The following is a 21,952-nucleotide window of genomic DNA, read 5'->3' as shown; positions in this document are numbered from 1 at the left end:
CCTCTTGAAACCTATCAAATATTTGTCAATGTAATCCCCCTCCTGATATTTAGGTGAATCCCCTTGGGTAGTCTGGGGTCAAACTCACCACCCCTAGACACTTCTGCCTCTTCTTCGCTGCCACCATCTTCCTCTCTACCACCCCATGTGGTTCTCCTCCCGTTATATGCCCACTTCTTTTTGACCAGGGCCAACTTCTCTGCTTCTAGGGCTATATAGGCCAGCTGTGCCTCAAGCTCACTTTACCTAAGGGGCAGTCCTGGTTTTTCTTTGGTCGATCGTCTGTGGATCATCTTCCCCCACTAGGTCTAGGCAGGGTTCTGGTCACTGTTTGTGTGGAGAGGTCTTCTTCTTTTTCATCACTGAGGTCTAAGTGGTCTAAGGCCCCAAGTCCTTCTATCTCTGGAGCCTCCTCTCTATCAGAGGTCTGGTCCTCTAGCTGGGCCTCTGCCCAGGCTGTAAGAGTTATTATCAGAACTACCTTCCTGGAGCTGGAGAGTACTGGTAATCCCTTAATCCTACACACGTCCCTGAGTTCAGTGATTTGGACTGTGGGTAGGCTAGCGTGATCAAAGTTCACAATGGTCCTTTACTTTTGGGTCACATAAACATCTGCAAAAATTGAAGTCATAGTAATCTTAGAGAAAATCAAAAATGAATCAATTTGTATTAGTCCAAATTAAAAACTAAAAACAATTTTTGCACTAGGTCAATCTAGAAAATGTTTAATTGTCCATCTTAAATACTGAATGTTTTACTAAACACGAGTTCTGGATCCCACCACTGCCATCCAATATAGGAAAGGGGGCTATTAGTAGGTGGGGGTGTTCACCCTCAAATAGTAATACTTCCAGAATCCCTAGTAGGTCCAGTCAAGTCTCAGTAGTTTAATCCTTGCTCAATCCTTTGGTAGTTTAACAAATGGGCAGTCGGACTTATCTTATGAGACAGGTGTGTGTAAATCATTTACTACCAGCAAAAAGGTAAAATGGTAAATGATACAACACAATAAAAATCCAACACTAATTTATAAAAATAGAGGATATGTTTTATCTTTAAAATCACACCAAAATGACAAAAAACAATATAGGGAACCAGAGATGAGAATTTTTAAAGATGAAATCAAAAATTGTACATTTCAGTGCCAAAAATTATAAAACACCATGTTTATCTAGTTGTGCTGGACCACACCAAAGTCAAAGTTTTAGGCCAAACCACAATGGAATGCGGGTCAGATAGGGTGAGGGGTAGGTCCTGGGCAAAAGTTTACCTTCAGACATATGGCCTGATTTCGGTGGATGCCACAACGGGACGGATATCCCGTCCACCGACATCTAAATCAGGCCCAAAATCTTTTTCCTGGAGCTTTTCTCTTAACAACTAGTTCATTGATAGGTCATCTGGTTTCTCAGATCCGAAGTTCTAGTTGACAATGGTGGCATGCTAAAGATAAGCAGATAAGCAGCTCAGAGAAAAGATGGATGTTGAATAGTTAAGGAGGGTCTCAAAGCAGTCATCAATGGCTTCCCTCTTGATGTTGAGCTGGGCTTCACCTGGAGCTTTTCAGCAGGGTGAACCAGCAAGGTCTATCTGATTGTTGAGTTTCAGTTGATGTCGGCGGCTTGACTCTTGATGTCGAACCTGTCTCCTCCTGGAGCTTTCGGGCCAAACTTTGGAGAAAGTTTCCAAACTTTAGGTTCTTGCAGTTTCTTTGTTCCTTTGGAAAAACAAGGGTCCATTAGCATCAGTCAAGGCTACAGAGACTCTTGATTGCCTCTTGGGGGCTAGAACTCAATTTCTCATAATGCACCTCCACAGTCCAGGAAATATCCATTTGCAACTGGTCAGCTGGGGTGATCCTCTCTTTGGCTGGACAGGTGACTTCTTCCAGCTCTCTTGTACCTGTTGCTGATCAGGGAACCCACTCCTTTTCAGTTGAGTCAGGTACATTCCTTACTTTGAGGAGCCTTGTGAGTGCAGCAGGTCCAGTTCTACTGAGTTGCATTCTTCTGTAGTGCAGTCCACTGGTCCAGCAGGGCAGTCCTTCTTCTTTTGATGTTCCAGACAGTGATCTGAAGAACTCCTGCAGCCCTCTCATGTTTATCTTTCATTCTGGGCTTGCAGGAGGATAGACACCCCAATCAATAGGTGTGTAGCCACCTTCCTCTGCTATGACCACTTCCTGCAAAGTGTGGCAAATTTTTCACCTAGAATGCACTGTTCTCCCATAAATCTAAATGGAAATAGAGAAATTCTCTCCTTGGTGTGTGTGTGTGTGTTGTGTAACCCAACCCAAAGGTGCAGCTAACATCTGACTACACTTCCATTCCACCACCTCTACTAATATAATTAGCAGACCTCCCATCCGGCTGGGGATCAAGGAAGTGGGGACTACCTTGGGTCCTATGAGATCTGCTCTCCTGCCTTTGAAGTACAGCTTGTCTCCCTAGCCCCTTTACCCTCCCTGGCTTATCCAGGAAACTTATCACCTCCCACCAAATGGCTGTATTGTTGCAGCCCCAGGCCTCTTCACCCCTATTCAGGTAGTAGCTTGGCTCATGCTGTAAAATGTTGACTAATCAGAAGAGACTGCTTCATGATGGAAAGTCCTAAAACGACTTTCTTGCAACAGTAATCCCAAATGTGTTGGGTAAACATTATTTTGATACTTTTACTGGCATATCTAGCTAGCTATCAAGGTTAAAATGTACTAAGTTTAATAAAGCCTTTCCAAGTTAGCCAATTGGGCCAGCAGCACTACAAAAGGGAAAAACATTGTCTACTTTAGTTACCAGGGCATATAAAACATACCTTTTATTGTCCCTACTTTTTGCAATGCAATGTACCCTATCCTTGGGGCAACTAGGGCAGACCTTAGGGGGTCACTTCAATGCAATAAAAAGGTACTTTTGGACTTTGGAAATATTTATAATTCCAAAGTCGAATTTAGACATAGTTTTATTTTAAAATCAACCTGAACTACCATATACTAGGGATTTGCCTATTAAAATAATTCTAAAATGATACCAGCTGCCATATACCTTTAGCAGACAGAGCACTGCTAATGGGCCTGGTTAGCAGAGCCCAGGGCACTTTTTTAAGTCAGTAACCACTAGCATCAGTCAAAAATGGGGGTGATCAGGGCAAAAAGGATGACTTTCCTACAAGTGTCATTAATAAACACATAGGGCCTGATTTTGAGTTTGGCAGATGGGTTACTCCATCACAACAGTGACAGATGTCCAATTTGCCAAAATATAAAACCTATAGGATATTATGGGAGTTATAATCAGGCGGATGGGATATCCATCACTGTTGTGACGGAGTAACCCCTCTGCCAAACTCTAAATCATGTCTATAATGTAGTACTTGGTTGGCATGTGACATATTTGTGGCATACATATACATTATGTTGTGTGTGTAAGGTAAATATAATATAAAGTAAATGAAACATTTAGGGCCTGTTTCAAAACTTGCCGGATGGGTTACTCCATCACAACGATGATGGATATCCCATCGGCCGAAATCTAAATCCCATTATATTCAATGGGATTTAGATTTTGGCGAACAGGTTATCCATCATTATTGTGACAGAGTAACCCATCTGCCAAGTTCTAAACAAGGCCCTTAAATATCAAATAAAACACATAACATGAAGGGCAGTATTTAAAAACTTTATAAAAAGTTAATGTGTTATATTCAGGAGGAATTGCAACATTAAGTTTGAATTTATTGAAAGAGATCACAATAATGTGTGATCATCGCTACTTGCATATTGCAAAGTACAAATGTGTTCGACAGTTTGCATAGCACTGAAATACTGAATTATTTTATGTTGTAGCAAAAAATTATACATTCAGCAGGGAAAGACATCAATGTGTAGACAAACATCGAGACAGGAGGCCACACAGCTTTGTTGTGAGTGCCCAGTTCAAATTTAGTTTTGTTGCATTAACAGTCAGGACATGAATTATGCCAAAGTCTGCCTCACCAACAATGCACCATGGGTGGATATGCTATGCAGGTCATTGACAATCCTACAGACGTTGCCCTTCACAATATATTTATAACTGACATATTTATGGAGATGTTATGAGGAGTATAGTTGACCACGAAGCATGGGTCATGGACCTTATCATGACTACATGTACACTTGTACCTACACCCACAATTCAGCAGAGTTCATCAGCAGGTCCAAGGTCTGGTCCTGAGGAGACCCCGAAACTCTATCAGGGTCGAAGCATTGACTCAAACCCCTCAATGGTTGAGAGCTACAATGAATAGGAGAGGATAGCTAATTCGCATAGGCTACCCTTGAAGCTCAAAACCTTCAATTGTATAGAACTATTCAAGGTTGTATAGTGTTTTGTTGTAACAATTGCCCATTTTTTGTATTATGCGAGCACTGAGGCATCTTCACTATTGATTCATTTTTTCACACTTAGGCCCATATTTTTGGAAGGTTGGCCATTTATTATGGCGCTAAAGTGGCGCTAACTTAACTCCATATTTTTATTTTGACACTAGACCCATCTAGCACCAAAATATTGGAGTTAGTGCCATATTTAGGAAGGGCCAACCCACCTTACGTTAATGAGATGCAAGGTAGGAGTTCCCTTCCTAAAAATGATGCTAGCCCCCAGCACCATATTTAGCTCCTGACGCAGAAACAACGTGCAACGAGGAGGCAGGCCTAAATAATGTTGCTAAGCCCGTTTAGTGCCATTATATAACGCCTAGTCAGACCAGGCAATAAAGTGCATGTGGTCCCATTCCCATGGAAGAACACCCTGGAATGGGCACAAAGATGCCCACCTCAATCCCCAGCAACACCTCCACCCACACCACAGGGACAGTACAGGAGGAGGGACCCCATCCCAGGTAAGTTGCAGGTAAGTGTTTGTGTATGTGCCTGGTGTGCCATAGGGGGCCCTTTACATGGGGCTCCCTACCTGACACTGGGTATGTAGGGCTTGCTCAGGGGACACTGGTCCCCTGTCATGGGCATTGGGCTTGGGGTAATATCTCCTGTCGATGTTTAGACAGGAAACATTTTTGGGCTGCTTGTGCATCAAAAAATGATGCTAGGCTGACGTCATTTTTGACCCACTAGCGTCTGTTTTCGAGTTGCTAGCTATTCCTTACTACCATCATGTGTCATTTTATAAATATTGTGCATAGTAGGAGTTAGGGAATGGCATTAGCTGGCGTTAAAAAAAATGATGGCAGTTGTGCACCATTTTTCAAAAATATGGGCCTAAATCTGTGCTTATTCTCATATGCAAGAATATATGTATGATGGAAATTCTGCGTGTCCAGCACGTCTTTATTGATGTTGATATTGGAGATATGTGTGTCAGTATTGATAAATTAACATTGAGCTATGATTGGAGTTTAAAATTAACTTTATATTGCAGATGAATAAGTGTAATCCAGAACCCCCATACTGGTTGGATGATAGATTTTACTTGAAACAAACCCCACATGACGTTCTCTAAATATAATGATATCGATGTGCATCAAATGAAGAGGGCAGGGAGAAGCCATATTTACTTAGATGTGACATATTCCTGCTCTCTCTGTCTGTGCTGGCACTCACAGTGCAGTCTAGCACCAATAAAGGCACCTTTGTGCATGGTACAAGGGTGCCTGTGCTACAAACGTGATTTTCTTTTTTTTGTGAAGGAAGGGGCACCTTCCTGCCCAAAAGCAATCCTCTAAGGCATTTTCCTCTTTCTCGGTGCGCTGTAGCACATGCAGAAAGAGGAAAAAACTAGGAGAAACAAACATTTCTCCTCATTACACCTCACCTGGAATTGCTTAGCATTTGACCCATTCCAGGTTTACTAGCGTTAGTAAGTCTGGGAATGTGCCAAAAAACATGAGTGGATGTGTGGGAACACCCACGCACCACTAATGGAATACCTTCTCAGCACAGAGTAGCGCAAGGTAGAACAGCCAGGTAGCTCTGAGTGGCATAGGAAATCTGACTTAAGGGCTTGTGTTGCCCTTGCGTCACCTTGAGTGATGCAAGGCAAATGCAAGTCCTTGATAAATCTGGCCCCAAATCCAAACATTTTCCAATTATATATGTTTCTGTAATTTTGTCAGTTCATGTAAGTGGGGCTGTGAACAGCCAAAATGTGTTGATGGGATTTGAAAGCTCAGCAATAAATTAAGGGGCATATTTATACTCTGTTTGCGCCGGAATTGCGTCGTTTTTTTTTACGCAAATCCGACGCAAAACTAACTCCATATTTATACTTTGGCGTTAGACCCGTCTAGCGCCAAAGATCTTGGAGTTTGCGTAATTTTTTAGCGTGGACACCTTCCTTGCGTTAATGATATGCAAGGTAGGCGTTCCCGTCTAAAAAATTACTCCGAGGCATGTGCACCGTATTTATACTCCCGGGCAAAAATGACGCCCGGGAGTGGGCGGGTCAAAAAAAATGACGTCCAGCCGCTTTAGCGTCATTTTTTAGCACCTGGTCAGGGCAGGCGTTAAGGAACCTGTGGGCTCGGAAGGAGCCCAGAGGTGCCCTCCCATGCCCCCAGGGACACCCCCTGCCACCCTTGCCCACCCCAGGAGGACGCCCAAGGATGGAGGGACCCATCCCAGGGAACTTAAGGTAAGTTCAGGTAAGGTTTTTTTTTTGTTTTTTTTGTGGCATAGGGGGGCCTGATTTGTGCCCCCCTACATGCCACTATGCCCAATGACCATGCCCAGGGAACAGAAGTCCCCTGGGCATGGCCATTGGGCAAGGGGGCATGACTCCTGTCTTTGCTAAGACAGGAGTCATGTCAATGGAGGGTGGGAGTAAAAAAAAAATGGCGCAAATCGGGTTGAGGCAGATTTTTTGCCTCAGACCGACTTGCCCCATTCTTTGACGCCCAAGCTCCATTTTCCCCTACGCCGGCGCTGCCTGGTGTGGGTCATTTTTTTTTACGCACACCAGTCAGCTCCGCCGGCTAACGTCATTCCATAAATAAGGCGCCCGCATGGCGCTTTGGAATGGCGTTAGCCGGCGTTACATTTTTTGACGCACAACTGCGTTGGCGCAGTTGTGCGCCAAAAAGTATAAATACGGCCCCAAATCTTTATCAAAAGCTCAGCAAGTGACTGTATCAGTAGACATGATTGCGAGTATGCAGGAACTTGAAGGCGTTGATGACGGCCACACCGATTTCTGTGCACCACTGGCATTCAGATGCTGTGTGTAAATGAGCAAGGTTGTGTATTTTCTTTTCAGTTTTATTGTTCTTTGTCTGATCTCTCCATGCCAACCGTTGGTTGGTTATTACATCATGTGACTCACCCTGTGGATTTTCATTTTTCTCAACGTTAACTAATCCAACTTGTATTTACGTTTATATTGCTTAAATATGTCCCAGATGAAGCAACAACAAATGTTAAGTCCCAAAACATGCATTGGCTGATTTCTTTGAAACATAAGAGTTTGAATCCAAGACAATTGCCCATGACTTTTAAGACAAAAGTCTGTAAAGCTTGAATTGATTTTTATATAATGATGATCATTATGCAACTATGCACCTCAAACCTTGACTCTACATACATTTATTTAGCTAGTGTCAGGCGATTAGGTAGTATACCTAGTTTGAGATTTAACAAACTATCAGAGAACCCCTTTCCTTTCCGCTGTTGGTTGGCATTCATTCCTGGTGACAGGCAAGACAGTTTTTCAAGCTCCCTGTGATCAGTAAGGTTAGAAACGATCCGACTCTGGTGCAGCGTTGAATGAAAGGGACTAAAATGTGTTCTCAAATAAACAAATTATACAACCTAATATGATCAACTACTTTGATGCCCTACACCCAGCCTTCCATTGATTTTTTTTACACATTCTCAAAATCTCCCTAAGACTGCTGAGATTCCTTGAGGGAGCCCCTACATTTTTGCAGTAGTTTCAACTAACTACTGATCTCACTCTAAGTCTTAAAAGTCCAATATTATATCACTCCCCTGATTAAGTATGCGCCTCCATGAACTGCCCCCAACACTCGATCTATTCATTAATTCTCAAAGCAATCTCATATCTGTGAAGTCTCCAACTAAATACCTATGCAGAACATCATATAACTGATTTATTGACAGATCCTGCGTACTTTATTGTCACTGTCACAATCGAATTTGATGTTCATCAGAACAGTGCTGCTTTTCTCTCCTCAAGTACCCTGGTTGCCTTTTCCTTCTCCATAAGGAGAGCAGCCACTGTATTTTTCTCTTCAAGAGCAAGGGCTGCCTTTTCTCCTCCAGGCCAGCGAGTTGCAATGTGAAGTCCCTCTCAACTTTCTTGTGCGTAAAGCCAACCCGTGAGCCTCCAGACAAACTGTGTGAAGATACATTACTCCTAGCCAGGAACAGCACAGGCAACACTGCTCCTTGTTGTCGATTGTACCTCTGCACTGGTGTCTTTTGCACCTCTCCAGCTTCATTCTCCTCTGAGATTACCTGTGCTTGGAGGGCCTCTTCTGAGGCCATAAGGATTGTATTATACTATTCCTTCTTATCTTTCTGACTCCCCTTCATCCTCCTTACTTGGCCTTCAATTCCTCCAAAGTTTGGCTAGCCATGGTAGACAGATTTACCTCTGGGTGGATTTTGATCAAAAATGAAAAGATCAAAAATATGACATTAGCAGAAATGAATCAAAAATATTAGATTGGTATTTCCCAACTGTTAAAACTCAACAGTAACTGTTGGATATAGGCATATAGTCATAAGTAACAGCACTACTGTAAAAAAGTGGGTTAATTAATTTGGCAAGAGGTTACCCTTAATCGCTTGAAAACACCTAGTTAGTTCTCAACACAGGTCTAAGAGAACCCGGCTCAATCTCTGGTAGCTACAGCACATGCAGCAGGCAATTTGGAAAAGAAATGCATTTTAATGCCAACAGTACCATCAGTTTTAAAGTCAGAAAAACAACACAATAAAATTCCATAACCAAATTAGAAAAAAAATTAACCAAAACAATCACCAAAACAAATAGAATTGGAACCAGATTTATGCATATTTTTAAAATGTTGAGCCAAAAATCATCAAGAAAAACGAAAGCTGCAATGAAAGTATCAGTTTTTATTGATCAGGACATAGATGCAATTTCAGACCAATCACAATAGATCAGGATCAACTTCACCAATTGGGTCACAACAGTCAAAATGTTCACCTTGGCACTTAGTCTACTTTTTTCACATCAAATTTGTGCAGACGGGCAATTTGGGGAAGCTGAAGCCAGCGACTGTCCCTCTCTGTCGACTATATAATTGTTGAGTTCCTAGTAAAGCCACTGATTTTTGTGCCAGAGCTCCGGGTAGGACAAAACTGAACTCTGTGGCAGCCAAATTCACATAGTCATTTTTATAATCTTTGCTGCTGCACCCTAGTCCAAAATGTTACCATCAAAGCTAATCACTTTTTTAGTTCCTAAAATCCACCAGTGGGGCAAGGCTGAAAGCTGTAACAAGGCATGGCACAAGGAGGATAAAGCTGCTAAACCCATTTTCAGTGCAACAAAAATGTCAAAGGGGGATTAACATGGCTTTCTTGACCACCAAAAGTGTGCTATCCATTGTAAAGTTTCAGTACCTTGCACAGGTGTTACTTTTTTCGAGATCTTTGAAACTTTCCTCTGAATACTCCTGCATCCTTCAAGTTCTTCAGGCAAGCATCTAGTCAGCAGGTCTTTCTCCCTCCAAGATTATTGAAATGTTGAGCCCTCAATAGTTAGCAAGACCTTCATGGAAGTAGGAATCCTTCTGTGTTTTGTGTTTCTGTAGCAGCGAACAGGAGGTCAACCCCTTGGCCATTTGAGAGACATTCAAGTCACTATGTGCTAGCAGAAGTAAGGAGCTCTCAGATCTTCCTCTGTCCAGCTTTCAGTCGGAGTCTTTTGTTTAAAAGATATGATTTTTAAAATATATGATTCCATCACCCTCAGACACTTATCAGGAGGGACATAGTCTCTACAATGACATACAATTACATAAGATACCACCATAAAACATTGCATCCTGCCTTATTCACTCATTTTGCTCAAGCTCTCTGTAGAAAATTAGTTATATCCATATAATACCCCTGTATTATTTGCTTTTAGACTAGCTGGTTTTGCACATTTACTGTGAGTGAGTTTTGCTAACTGAGCCTCACTCATAGCAAGTTCTGCAGCAATGGATTAAGATTGATAACCACCATTGTCCACCTTTTAAGATAAGGAAGGACTACTGGGGGCAATATATGGTAAGAGGCTCCGGGCTGGTTGGACGTCTACACACCCATATGTGCATATTTGTAGGCTGATAACATGATTACCATTTAGCTCAGCCCAATATCTGTGCACAGATAACCTGGTGCATAAGGGACCCTTCAGGGATTAGTGCTGACCTTTGGTAATGCTTAAAAGATGAGTGGGCATTCATAATGTAGATCTGTGGTGCTCAACTGAACAGAGTGGGAGCTTTACTGAAAAACACAAGTTTGCCCTACTTGACTTAGAGATTTCAGTCAGGTAGCAAACCTAGGGTAAACATGTACTGAAAGTGCAGACCTCAAGTCACTTTTGTGAAACCTGTACTCCTTATGTGACTTGTTCTCTGGCTTAGCTCATTAATATATTCTGGATCCTTGTCCACCCTACTAAGGTAAGTTAATTTCCCTACTGGCCAGCAGGAGGATCAAACTATAGGGCTTGTGACAGTAGTTGGGCTTGTTCCTAGTCCAATAGTGCTTACTCCCACAGAAACAAATGAGGACAGACATGCCTTTGAAGCCAATCACATGATGGGCTGCCCTTTAAAGTTAAGGAGAGATGGGTCAGGCAGCTGTAGCAGTTTGGGCAGGGCTGAGACTCTCAGAGAGGGTTTCTTAGTATATAATTTCAAGTCACCATGTTGGAATGAAGCAGAAACTATGCAGGACATTTGCAGCAAGGGTCAAATGATGACATGATGGATTGGGCAGATGTGCCTACCTTCTAGAATATTCAACCCCCACTTTAAAAAATAAAAACTTGCACTAGGGAGAGACTGTTGAGAACTTTCTGGACCTGGGAGCAGCCATGATAAAGAAATGAAAAGCTTGAAGGAAAAGCCTTTTAACTAAACTGCAAGCATGGACCAAAGGATGTTTGAATCCCAGCTGCCATCCAGGGACTGGGAGTGTTTCCTCAGGGATAGTGGTGCTGGCCCACTAACCCCCTCTGAGTAACAGTATTGGAATAAACCTGCATTGGGGAATGCTGGAGGGTTCCCCTGAACCTTTCGTGGACTGGTCCTCCAAAGGCGTGACATCCATCACGTGAGGGGATTTTGGGGCAGATGCTGACATACAGGCCATGAAAGATGGCCAAAGACATGCGGCCTGGAGAGTATGTCAATGACCTTGGGGGTGCTGCTGAGGAAAGCTTTGGGCTCAGGGAAGGTGCCAGGCTCCCTGAAGGTGGACAGGTCCTGAGAGAGAGAGCAATGAAAAGCAGCCTTCCCAAAGTTATAAAACCTTAGAGGCTAGGAAGTTGGAAAAAATCCCTCCTGATGGCTATAGTGGGCCACCAGGAAGAGAAACAAACATAACTATTGTCCTAATCCGCCCGAAAGAGCCAGAAACATTAAAGAAAAAAGCCTGGTTTCTCCGAGGGTACCAGTCAGAACCAGGTGTGAATAGTATCCTGCCTTCTGTATTTTAAAAATTGTCCCTGGGAGCACCCAACCCCCTGAGGAAATGATGGAATATAAAGAAAAAATAGTACTGACATGCTCCAAGATGTGGATCTCCCCAGCATGGGCCAGATCCTCATGAACATTGTGGGGTGTTATCCTCTTATCTATGCAGCATGAAAGGCACCCAGTTTATCAACACCCAGTGCACACTTACTATGGGCAGAAAGAAAGTGATTGCACCAGCTCTCTCCTGCCCAGATGGGCATAAGACAAAGAGGAATGGAGTCAGCTCTCATGTAGTTGCAGGAGAAGCCAGCTTAGCGGGGAGCCAGCTGGGCCACATAGGAGTGGGGCTCCCACACAAGCCCAGAACTGTGTGCATTCTAGGTGCCTCACCAAAGGGGCAGCAGCACGTGGCATAAAATGAAACATACAAGCAGTGTGAGACCACTTTCAAAAGTGAAGAAAGAAGGCTTAGTTGAGGCCGGAGCTGCTAATCAAATATTCACCCTCCATAAGTCTCAGCGAGGGGATAAACATTTGAAAACCTGTTTTCTATGGTGCCCCAGAGAGGGAATGGGCTCTCCTAACAGTATTTTGGGGTATTTTGGTGGACTGCCAGATGGCTAGCACCTCCCAGGAAGTTTAATCCCCTAATGTCACTGTAGGTCTCTCAGGCCATGGGATATGTGGCCTGGGAAGCTGTCAATCATATTTCAAGCACTCTTAGATCTAGTGCTTTCACCAAGGCTCTAGAATGTGAGTACCACTGTTGGTGGCCTCTAGGGCTGCATTTCCAGCATGATAAAAGAAGAAGAAAGACTCTTGCATGCATGCTATTGACAGTATAATGTTTTAATCTCAATTCAAAACTGACAATGAAAGGTTTTAAGTGTTGATGAAGCTCATTTTAAGATGGTACCGCCATAGCTAAGGATGTTGCATTGGTCTAGAATGTCCTATTTTTTCCGTCACACACAATCCAAAATTATCCTGTGCCCACCCTCTGGTAGCTTGGCACAAGCAGTCAGGCTTAACTTAGAAGGTAATGTGTAAAGTATTTGTGCAATAAATCATACAATAACACAATATAGCACCACAAAAATACACCACACAGTGTTTAGAAAAATATATAATATTTATCTGCATAATTGCAGGTCAAAACGAATAAAGATGCAATGTGAAATTGTAGAGATATCACTGAAAAGTGATATAAAGTGTCTTACGTCTTTAAAAAGCAAACAAAGTATCTTTCAAGGACAAAGTACCTGGTTTAAAGTGGAAAATCTCCGCAAAGGGCAGCAGAAGAAGAGATGAGTGGAAAAATGGTGTGTGCGTTGATTTCTCCCCTGCACACACGGACTTGCGTCGTTATTTTTCATGCGGGGAAGTCGGGTGTCGTTTTCCGGCGCACGGACAGTCTCTTTCTGTGGTTCGTGGGATTACCAGATGTCCCGGGGTCTGTGCGTGGAATCGTAGGCTTGTTTTCCGGCTGTGTGTCGTTTCGGTGGGCTGTGGGTGGAATCTTCTCCCTCACGGCAGGCGTCGTGTCGATTTCCTTTCTGGAGTCGGGCGGCGTTATCCAGGCGAGGCCGTGCGTCGAAGTTCCGGTCACACCGCAGGCGTCTCGTCGAGTGGCGTGTTTCCGGATCGGTGTGCGGTGAATTTTTCACCACAGAGCAAGCTGTGCGTCGAATTTTTGGGCGCACAAGGCTTCCAAATGAAAAAGAGAAGTCTTTTTGGTCCTGAGACTTCAGGGAACAGGAGGCAAGCTCTATCCAAGCCCTTGGAGAGCACTTCAGCTGCAAGGCAAGAGTTCAGCAAGGCAGCAGGGCAACAGCAAGGCAGCAGTCCTTTGTGGAAAGCAGTCAGGTGAGTCCTTTAGGCAGCCAGGCAGTTCTTCTTGGCAGGATGCAGGTTCTGGTTCAGGTTTCTTCTCCAGCAAGTGTCTGTTGAGGTAGGGCAGAGGCCCTGTTTTATACCCAAATGTGCCTTTGAAGTGGGGGAGACTTCAAAGAGTGGCTAAGAAGTGCACCAGGTACCCTTTCATTTCAATCCTGTCTGCCAGGGTCCCAGTAGGGGGTGTGGCAGTCCTTTGTGTGAGAGCAGGCCCTCCACCCTCCCAGCCCAGGAAGACCCATTCAAAATGCAGGTGTATGCAAGTGAGGCTGAGTACCCTGTGTTTGGGGTGTGTCTGAGTGAATGCACCAGGAGCTGTCAACTAAACCCAGCCAGACGTGGATTGTAAGGCACAGAAAGATTTAAGTGCAAAGAAATGCTCACTTTCTAAAAGTGGCATTTCTATAATGGTAATATTAAATCCAACTTCACCAGTCAGCAGGATTTGGTATTACCATTCTGGCCATACTAAATATGACCTTCCTACTCCTATCAGATCAGCAGCTACCACTTCAATACTGTATGAGGGCAGCCCCAATGTTAGCCTATGAAGGGAGCAGGTCTCACAGTAGTGTAAAAACGAATTTAGGAGTTTTACACTACCAGGACATTTAAACTACACAGGTACATGTCCTGCCTTTCACCCACACAGCACCCTGATCTAGGGGTTACCTAGGGCACACATTAATGGTCACTTATATGTGGAAAAAGGGGAGGTTTAGGCTTGGCAAGTACTTTAAAAATGCCAAGTCGAGGTGACCGTGAAACTGCACACACAGGCCTTGCAATGGAAGGCCTGAGACAAGGTAAAGGGGCTACTTAAGTGGGTGGCACAACCAGAGCTGCAGGCCCACTAGTAGCATTTAATCTACAGGCCCTAGGCACATATAGTGCACATCACTAGGGACTTATAAGTAAATTAAATAGTCTAATCAGGTATGATCCAAGGTTACCATGTTTAAAGGGAGAGAGCATATGCACTTTAGCACGGGTTTGCAGTGATAAAGTACGCAGAGTCTAAAAGTCAGCAAAAACAGTGTCCAAAAAGTGGAGGGAGGCAGGCAAAAAGTTAGGGGTGAGCACCCTAAGGCTGTCAGGTCTAACATAATCTCTTTCTATTTATAGGTGCTGAATCTTTTGTGACAGTATTCCGCAAATACATCTCGGCGCTCAGCTTGAGCGAAAGCACTATATTCTGAACTACCTGTCAGTGCACATATTCAGTAACGGGAAAGACTTGAAGGTTGTGTGGAGTGTTGGAGCTATTTGGAGAGAGGCTTCGCATCTAAACAGGACTCACTACGCAAAACGCCCTGGTTCAGTGAAGGAAATTACAAGTCCCATGAAGTCAAAGGACTCTCACGTGGTTTGCAAGTGGCAGCCATTTTGAAGTCAGTGTCTAAATTCGTTATAATCCAGGGTGCCCTTGCAAGGAAGTTGAAGTACTTAGTTGCAGCAGCCAATGCCATTTTGCCAGAGTTGAGAAAAGCCTTGAAGAATGTGGTTTCTGTTAACTCAATAAACTAACATAATGGAGACAGATAAGTACTCTAGGAAACCATTTGTTTGAAGGCTACAGGGCCTGATTATAGCTTTGGTTTGTCTGACCATCTGACTTCCAAAGCCACGGGGAGCAAGCAGCCATCAAGTGGCCTCACCCACCATCCTATTACAATGTTTCTACCAGACTTACCAGCAGAAACGTCATATTATGACATTTCCGCCGGTTACTCAGGTAAAACCAGTGTAGGAGCATTGGCCTTGGCTCCCTCTGGGAACTGGGGCAAGTGCCATCGCATATAGCATCCTTGGAATGCGCAGTATGCAGACAGTGCATATTCTGAGGGTGCTGAAAGGAGTGCTCCTGCACTGCCCACAACATAGTCCTGGGCAGTGCAGGGCCCCCCTGTAGACCGCAGCGCTGGCTTTCCGCCAGCACTTCCATGGTGGAAAGCAAAGTCATGATCAGCATGGTGGTGCCACCAGGGGCACCGCCATGGTTGACCATGACTTTGACTGCTGCTAACCCGTTGGGATCTATGATCCTCAAGCTGGCGGTGGCGGCGATCGTAATCTGGCCTTCGTACCGCCAGGAGTGCTGCAGTCGACAACCACAGTGAGTTTGGTGGTACTACGACCTCCAAACTCATAATTAGGCCCTTAGACTGCATTTCTAAGTACTGTTTCAACAGCCATTCTTTAAGGATTATGGCATCATATTTTGCATGTTTTGAAGGTATATCATATGAAATACTAGAAACTAGGAATTTTTAAGAGGATGAATAACACAATAAAGGCATTTCCTATCTTTATATATCCCCTGTCCACCAGTTGAAAGCAGTTCCCAGCTGTCAAGTCAAAGTAGTGATATTCATGCCCTGATTACGAGGCTGGTGGTCGTCAGACCACCAGACTCCCTGTGGCGGTTATACTGCAGCGGATCTGATAAAGTCCGCCGCATTACAAGTTGTAGGGTTTGGAAGAAACCAAGCTGCCACACTGCCACCTAGCACGCCAGTGGAGTCGCACCAACACCGCCGGCGGTGAGCTCCTCCAGCCTGGAAGCAGGCCTCTGGCTGCTGGCCGGATTACAATTCTGAAGACCGCCAGGCTTTCCGTGGTGGTCACCCCACCACGAAAACCCTGGCGATAATGCACCCGGCGACAAGAATCCCCCTTCCTGTCACGCGCACACCCCCACCCCCACACATATGCAGACAACCCCCCACCTTTCCACACACTTCCAAACACCCCCCAACCGTACAAATCCATTCTAACACGCGCACCCGCTCTCACACTGACACACACACACTCACTCACACATACGCACCCCTTTGCAAACATTCACACCCCCACCCTCCTCCGCATACATTCACAGACACACCCCTCCGCATACGCATACATTCACATAAACACCCCTCCACATACACATACATTCACATACACACCTCTCCGCATATGCATACATTCACATACACACCCCTCCGCATACGCATACATTCACATATTACCCCTCCACATATATTCACACCCCCACACCCCCACTCAATCACAGACTTGCACACATGCACCCCCCACTCGCAAGCATCCCAATACACACACCTACTCCCTTGGACCCCAACACACCCCCTCCCCTCTGCATACATGCAGACACACACCCCAACTGTATGCATACATCCAGACACCACCACTTGCTCGCTCACAAACACACACTCATACACCCCTATTCACACACATACAAGCACAAACTACACACATGCACCCAACACTCCCCACCCCTACCCCCCTTTCGGACGATCAACTAACCTTTTCCAGTGAGCTGGTCGTCCGGGAGGGGATGGGTCCTGGTGGTTTTTCACCACCAGCATCATCACACAAGCAAGCCTCTGTCAAGCCATATTACGGCTCATAATACGGTGGACAGAGTCTTGCTGGTGTGGCGGTGCCTGTGATGCAACCGCCTCTTAAATGATGGTGTTTAGTGGATGAATAACCAATTTTAATCTTTTCACTTTTTTTGATGGTGACTTTGAGCATTACGATTGGACAATTTACACAACAGCCTGTGACTCCTGAGGGAAAAGAGTAGGCCTCAGTCTTCAATCGAGGTCACAACTGAGGTGCAGAAATAAAATCATAATATTTAGTTGAGAAACGACTTCTTTTTGTGTGGTCATCCCTATTCTTTTGGGATGGATACTGCTGGAATTGAGACTCTGGACACTGGTGCACCCCTGTCCAGTTCCCAGCATATATGCTATGTCAACTAGCATATGTCCAAAGGGCATACTTCACTTTCCAATATGGGCATAGTATGATGCAGGAAACACACTGAATGCATTGGAATTAAACTGCAAACTGCAGCATGTTTTATGCCATCCACCAGGCTGACCAGTAGGTCAAATAAACCCTAATAGACAGTAGAAAACCTATGTCACCACTTAGTAGGCCTTGCAACCCTCAAGGCAGTGTGCTTCTTATTGAAAAACAGAACAAGTGGTACATAGACGTTTGACATGTTTTTTTGGTGACTAGCCTCCAAAAGCTATTTTCACTATATACACATTGTGTTTTTGTTCTATGACAAAGAATTATGTATAATTACATGCTTTTTTATAACGTTGTTTTGAAAAAAGCTACAGAGTCCCCTCAATCACTGTTTGTCATATTTTGTAAAAAAAAAAATTCTAATGAGAAATTGCATTTTTGATACATGTAGAGGAAAAGTGATTCTTAAAAATCCACCCTTTTTTATAGCTGAGGCTCCAGCAATTAGCATTAACTTGCCTGTCCTGCTTTCCCAACCAGTGCTTCACTCTTTGAGTAGGTGTGAAATTGCTTCCAGAGTAAGATCAGTGGCCTAGGACTTTTGGCAGAATGGCCAGATATGAAGTATGGAGCTCACTTTATGCAGCTCACTTTAGCTCACAGAGAGCCATTGAGAACACACAATAATTTTATTTTACTTACAAAGGACCAGCCTGGGGCCGGCCATTCATAAGTGAGAGCTGGGGAAGAGGGGAATTTTGATACCAGGATGTACTCCTGCCACCCGGAATCAGTTTACCGCGGTAGGGAGACTGGCCCCAGAACCCCTTTGGTGTGGATAGGTAGGAGGGGTCTGCTCATTACCAGGTACTCACTTCAGGATGAGATCCAGGCCAGGTGAAAGGTTCTGCCATCTAGATTCCACCAGAGAATGGTACATTTTTAAATAGTTTGCAGAAGGCAAACAGAATGGGCTGTAAAAAGAGCAAGATTTACCCCTTGGGTCTTTTGAACTATTAGCTGGGGAGTTGTCTCTTCCCTGCACAAAAGTGGCATCTCATCTCTAGCTTCTCAGAACACAAGTGAACATCTGGAAGAGCAGAAGAGGAAGAAGCATGTTGTCTGAGAACTGTTATTTCAATGGCTAGACCTGCTTGACTTGGAAGTTATACCTGCTCTTACTCAATCCTGGACTGAAAAGCGGACTCTAAGCTTCAGTTTGCAGACCTCCTGTGTGGCTAGACATATACACAGAGCTATAACAGACCATCTCTGGAAGAGACCAGTTGCAGTCAGATCCTGACTGGATTCTGCTAGTGGCCCCTTCTGAAGTACACCTTAGTCATTAAGGCCCTCATTCTGACCCTGGCAGTCTCTAGACCACCAGGTTCACGGCCGTGGTCAGAGCGCCACATTATGACCATGGCATTACCACCAGGGTCGGACTGCCAGCACCGCCACTTTTTGGCTGCCAGATGGCCTGACGGTGTTGGCTGTCCCAATCCACCAGGTCAGCGCTGCAAGCAGCTCCGCTCTTGGGATTATGACCCCTCTCTCTGCCGGTGTTTACATGGTGGTTTCACCACCATATAGAGGCTGGTAGAGATGGGGTCCCTGGGGCCACAGGGGGGCCCACACTGCCCATGCATTTGGCATGGGCAGTGCGGGCCCCTCTGGCCAGCCCCATCACGCAAAGCAGACAGTGATTCGCACAACAGGTGTTGGTACAACTGACACACAACAACATTGCCGCCGGCTCTATTATGAGCCAGCATCAATGTTGTTTTGTGTTTCCCACTGGGCCAGCAGGCAGAAACTGTGTTTTCACCCACTGACCCAGCAGGAAACTCTTAATAGGGCCAACAGGAAGGAGACTGCACTGGCGGTCTCCTGCCTGTGAGAGTTTTGCGGGCAGCCTTTTCCATCTGCCAAACTCGTAATGAGGGCCTCAGTGATGTCCAAGTTTGCCCTGGAAGTTCTAGGACTAACTTTAAAAAACTACTGCAAAAAAAGAAAAAGACTGGAAATTCAACATTTTTGGGCCTCTAAAACGATCGGGAACAGCTGTACAGGCTATCCCAAAAAGATACAACATTTGAAAGATTTGGACCATTCTGAGATTTTAGTTTCTTTTAGAGTCTGATGGAGAGGATACTCTCAAAATCTGACAGATATCTCGTCTGTCGCATTACTAACACCGTAGTCTATACTGCTGATGTGACATCTACCTCATTTGTGATAGTGTGTTACGTCCCCCAAACTATAAATAAGGACATAAGTATGAAAGTAGGACTTGAAACCAAGACAGGGTCATCCTTGAATCTGAATCCTTGAAACCTCTATCAGTTAAGATTTTTCTACCATCCTGTAGTGAGCATTTTCCACCAATTTAGCAGGTCGCTGAAAACTGATTGACCGGAGTTAAGAGGATGTGGTCAGATCCTGCACACTGCTCCAGAAAAAGACTCTTCCTGAAGATTAAAACTATGACTGGGTCAAACCATAAAACTTAGCCAGTCTCCAGTGCATCACACGTTGGCCTCAAATTGCACTTTGGACCAATCACCTGCCTTGAGAAAGTCCAGAGGATGAAACACATGGCTTTTGTATTGCTGTGGACATTGTTAACTCTATCATCAGTGGAATAAATCTGCACTTCTACCAAACTTGGATACATTGACTGGCTGGACTAAAGTTGTCAATCACTCAGTGTGCTCTGGTGTTTTGTTCTAATAGTTCCCCACTCTGATTCTTCAGGCTGGGCTTTTTACCTTGTGGTAGGGTGTTTTCACCAGATTTGCACTTGCTATTAATTATATCTAGCTCATTGTTGCAACATGTATTGTGTATACCAAAACCTAGCACACTATGCAAGTCACGGATATGAAGGCCCTTTGGCATTGCCACAAGTTTCTAGATTGCATTCAGCCTGAAAGAAACCACTGTTGGACCAGACACTTTTCTCCATGTGCCACAGGTGGCCAAACTCCACAGTGCAGAAGGGTTTGAATATAGAACTTGCTATTTTGCCTGTTTTTTTAAATGGACTTTTTAGGATTCACAGATTCTAGTTTGGAACTGCAAATCAAAGGCAAAAGTCATGCCTGGGTACCATAAAGCATGGGCAAGCTTTTCCAACCAATTCTGCCCCATCCACATGTTCATAGTTACCAGTCTCTATTAGCAAATCCATATTAGGTGTTATATAAGTTGGAGAAGCCCACTGTACACAGGAAAGAAACTTGTCTAGACTTGCTGTTATTTTGGGGATCTGACAATGCCCACCACCTAAAAAGATGGCCAGTATCAACAGTACAAGTCTCTGTGCCAAAATCCCTGCCCACCTTTTTGCTGGTTGGGTTTTTGTGATTCCCAAAAAGAACTAGCAGATTCCACTACTACATTTATGTTTTTCTAAACATACTACTTCCATGGGGTGCTCTTTCAGGGTCCCCCATTAATGGCCTGCAGGTCAGGTTTTCCCTACCCTGACCTCTTATAGGGCCTTTGATTTATTTTTCTTCAGGGCTTGGGGACCCAGATCTAGAAATGGCTACTCACTTAAATAACCTAACTTCATATATACATACAGTATGTATCTAAACCAGGCAGTCAAATGACTTTCTCTTGCCATCTCCTGTCTCTCTTGTGGTGGGGAATGGTGGATGCATACTGTGGCAGGTAGCAACATGAACCTGCATTAAAAGTTGTGGTGAACTTGCTGTTTTATTTGGGAGTGACAATGGTGCTATGGTCAGAGTTTCTAAAATGTGTTTCTATTTGATCCAATGTGTAATTAAGGCAGCCTAATATTTTAGGAATAATTCTGTAAGCTTTTTATGGAACACTATACCTTATATATTATTACTTTAGAAACTACTAAGCAGGACATCTACACATGCCATATATTCAGTATTCTCAAAAACCCAGCATATCTAAGCCACTAATACTCTACAGGGCTTCAAGACCCTTGGCGATCTTTTGAAATCATGAATAGCCATCTTTCTGGCTCCCCAAATGACCTGTGTCCAGCACACTCTTAGAATGCTTAGCCTTCTTCTCTATCATGCACTGAAGCAGCCATTAATAACTCTTTACTGTAATTGTGCAGATACCTTGCAAATCCACCTTGTTGAAGCCTTTACAGAAAAACCTTCTCTAAGAACTGATGACTTGTGCAAATACTTTCTAATATCCCTGTGGTCATATTTAGGCAAAGTATTTGAAAAGGTAGTGTAAGGGCAATTGCAGTGTTTTTCTGACAGAAATGCTGTGTTGTATTCTTTTAGGCAGTCTTCAGGCTAGGCCACAGGATGGAATTAGGTGTGTTGTTGGTATTGGATGACTTATGCAAACTGTTCAATAATGATCCTGTCATGGACCTGATATTATTACAACTGTCAAACTGTCAGTTTGATGTCATGATTCATCCCATCATGATCAGTAGAATGCCTTAATGGGTATTTGAATGTAAATATTGACTTAGATATTATTAATTTGCTGATGACAAGTCATAGATGGTGTGTATATCTCATAGATGGTGTGTATACTGATTTTGAGCACATAAAACCTAGCTGTGGCATCCCTTGATGATCCATATTGTCTCCTTCCT

Source organism: Pleurodeles waltl, chromosome 5 (assembly GCF_031143425.1).
Source record: "Pleurodeles waltl isolate 20211129_DDA chromosome 5, aPleWal1.hap1.20221129, whole genome shotgun sequence".
NCBI classification, from domain to species: domain Eukaryota; kingdom Metazoa; phylum Chordata; class Amphibia; order Caudata; family Salamandridae; genus Pleurodeles; species Pleurodeles waltl.
Note: the sequence above shows the minus strand (reverse complement) of the source record.